The sequence below is a fragment of the Adiantum capillus-veneris genome, chromosome 10 (assembly GCF_014529385.1).
Source record: "Adiantum capillus-veneris isolate H3 chromosome 10, ASM1452938v2, whole genome shotgun sequence".
NCBI classification, from domain to species: domain Eukaryota; kingdom Viridiplantae; phylum Streptophyta; class Polypodiopsida; order Polypodiales; family Pteridaceae; genus Adiantum; species Adiantum capillus-veneris.
In genome coordinates, this window is record NC_140940.1 from 118,397,157 (window position 1) to 118,400,688 (window position 3,532).

The 3,532-nt window shown below is 36.1% G+C and overlaps 1 pseudogene; it reads left to right on the forward strand.

Moving 5' to 3' along the window:
- The first annotated feature begins 1,061 nt into the window (after nt 1–1,061).
- LOC147449527 (uncharacterized) lies at nt 1,062–2,781 on the forward strand (annotated as a pseudogene).
- The last annotated feature ends 751 nt before the right edge of the window (nt 2,782–3,532 follow it).

Sequence of the window (3,532 nt, forward strand, 5' to 3'; positions counted from 1 at the left end):
AATTTGCAAAGAGGAAATTAAGTTTATGTTTAGGGTTTTTGCATTATTTTTCTCTATTTTGGGATGGCATTTCTCTTTTTTCCCTTGCCTTCAATCGGCATTTTCAAAATTGAGAACCGCACGATATTAAGCTAAGACACATTTTTCCCGAACATTGTGAGTATCCCATGTGGCCACCCTCTTCTCCTCAGTGAACTTTAGCATTTTGTCAAGCTTGACAACACCACGATTTACAAAGGAAAAAATCTAAGTGTCTATTTTTGTCAAGCTTGACAACACCTCAAAGAAAAAACATGCCCTCTTTTGCTAAAACCATCAAGAAAAAGTAAATTAATGAATCCTTGTGATATTCTTCTCAAGGTGAGAGATGTTTGGATAGTTCTTCAAATGATTGTTTAGCTTACTACTCTTACTAGTGCAACTACGACGCCATCATGGACTTATAAAATGGAACATTTGTCAAAATGCTTAATAATATTATAGATTTGCATACGTATCACGCAAATTTTAGTCCATATTAAGTATTCATTTTTAGAATGTTTATTAGTTTTGATTTTGTTCAACTTTTAATCTCTTCAAATGTGAAATTTTAATTGTTTTACAAGTGGAGAAAGATGTTTATAAACTAAATGATTTGTTGCGGTGCTTTTGTATAGTGCCATGGACCGAAAGAGTAATCAACGTTCTTTGGTGCAATATGGAACCTTGACAAAGATAGCTTCAAAAAAGGCAAGAATTGATGAGAAAGCCGGTAAGAAATCTTCCACCATTGTTATTGATGTTGATAATGAGAATATAAGAGAGGTTAGTACGGAGTCGGATAAGAAAAAGGTTCGTAGAAAGCTATGGCAAGATGAATGGTTGGACCGATTTAAACCTTGGCTTGTGTATGATGATAAAAAGGTAAGACTTTTTGCACGTATTTCCTGGAGTATCCACATGCTCGATGTAGTTATTCTAAGAAAGGATCTAAACATTTCACAACAAGTAACCTTCTTAGCCATGCACGCACACAATGCCATAGGTATGCACGAAATGCATTAGTGTTTGGAAAACCGGCTATGCAAAAGGGTTTGAAGAAGATGCATGCAACTCAAGAAGACTCCTTGCTTAACTTGTTCAAAGCGGCTTACTTTATTGGGAGAAACAATTTGTCAATTTTATTATATCCTTCTTTGCTTGCTTTAATGAAGGATTTGGATGTGAAATCGATGACAAGCCTCTATAATGACGATAAAGCTTGCTCTGAAATGTTGCAATGTATTGCAAATTCCATAATGCATGAATCATTAGAAAAGGTACGGGAGAGTCCATGGTTTGGAGTGGTGGTGGATGAGTCCACGGATATTTCCATTCATCACCATTTGGTTATGTACCTTTCTTATTTCGAGGATGGATCTATGCCTTGCAATGCATTTTATGGCATTATTCGCACCAATGATAGCACCGCAAAGGGGATTTTTGATACCATCATGCTTGAATTAGAGAAGTCTAATTTGGATCTCTCAAAATTAATTGCATTTGGATCCGATGGTTGCAACACAATGGTGGGTAGGAAAAAAGGAGTGGCTACACTCCTGAAAAAGGTGAATCCAATGTTAACGTCTACACATTGCGTTGCACACCGCACAAATCTAGCCACATCCGACACAAGTAAGAAAAAAAAATTTGCAAAAAGAATTGATGTTCTTGTGAATGGCATAGCTAACTATTTTACAAGTAGTTCAAATCGAATGGATGCCTTGAAATGTTTACAAGAGGAATTTGATTGTGAGGTAATTAAAATGCAACTTATCTTTGAGATACGTTGACTTAGTCGTCATGCTTGCATTACAAAAATTTGTAAGTCAATGGATGCATTGCTTGTCGCTTTGGAGAAGGAACGCAAAGATTTGTATGATTTTTTGAGCACTTTTGAACGCTTGTATGCTATGCATTTTCTTGCCGATGTCTTGCAAAAGGTAACGGACTTGAGCTTGAGATTTCAAAAGGACTATGTAGATGTGACCACCATTCATGGAATAGTTACAAGCACAATCCTATGTATTAAGGATGAGTACTTGGATGAGCGTGTCATAGAATTGAATGCGGCTCAAAGAGGTATTGGTGGATACCCTATCATGCCCGATTATGGTGCAAGCAATGGTTACATGCATGCTTTGAGGACCTCCTTGAAGGGAGACATGTTTTTTGGTCAAAAAATCACAAGGGATGTTGAAGGTGTGGATTTGCATAAAGCTTTAGATTTTCAATTCAAGTATGCAAAGAAACTTTGTGAATGCCTTGAAAAGCGCTTTGTTGATAATTCCATTTTGAATGCAATCAAAATATTGGTTCCATCTCAACATCCTATGCATGAGAGATTGCTCAAGGATTACGGGAATGATAATTATTCTTGATGGGGAGGCCTTCAAGGTTGAGTTTAGGAAATTCAAACGCCAAGCCGGCATTGATTTTTCCAAAATGAGCCTTGTTGAAATGGCTTCTTTGCTTGCAAATAATGCCACTTGGAAAGATGTTTTCCCTAATATATTGAACCTTTCTCAAATTGCTCTTGTACAATGTTGTAGTAGTGCAATTTGTGAGAGGGGATTTAGTGCCTGCAATAAAATCAAAACCAAATGGAGGAATTGACTAGAGATAGAGAGCTTGAATGCATTGATGACAATTGCCATTGAAGGTAGAGATGATTTGGACCTTTCAAATGCAATGGAGCTTTGGAAACGTGATACAAATAGACATCTCTTCAATCAAGGAGGGATGCCAACCATTGATGTATGACTTGATGTGGATGCAAGACTCCTTTTTGTGCAAGCACATGTATGGGCATGGTTATGTCTTTTTGGCCAACGAACACCTTGAAATTTTGTGGATGGTAGTATGTTTTATGTGGATGCTTTGAGACTCCTTTTTGTGGAAGCACATGTATGAACTTGGTTATGTCTTTTTGTCGACCAAATGATGTTCAAGCACCCTTTTGTGGAAGGTAGTATTGTTTCGAAGAGAAAATTTTGGAGGTATTGGTATTTTGAGCCTCTTTCATGACTAGAAGGCTTGGAACATTTTGAACCTCTCTTGGAATACCCTCCATCTTTTCAAGAGTTTTTTCTACTTCTCAAGCCCACCCTTGATAATGTTATCTTTCTTTCATAAAGTTGATTTTGGTTGTGCTAACACTTTTTGTGACTGTCATGTTTCATCTTGATGAGTTTTTGTTGAAAGTCTTTTTGAAAGTCATTACAGGGATGAAAATAAGGTAGCTCTTTGCTACAAGGAAAAAAGCTTGGAAACAAGGTGTCTACTTATTTTATATCAAATGGATTTTCAAAGGACCTCAAAACTCAAGTAAGCTTTTGAAAATGTTATGTTACTAAAGTCAATTTTTAAACTTTCTTCATAGAACTTTTGATTAGTATCTTTGAGTACTATTGTCTTATTTTTTCACTTACTTTTTAGGTTACATTTTCCTTTCCTTGTTTAAGTATTCAACTCAAAATTAGAGAATGAAACATAAACTTTTTGTTGTTTTTTC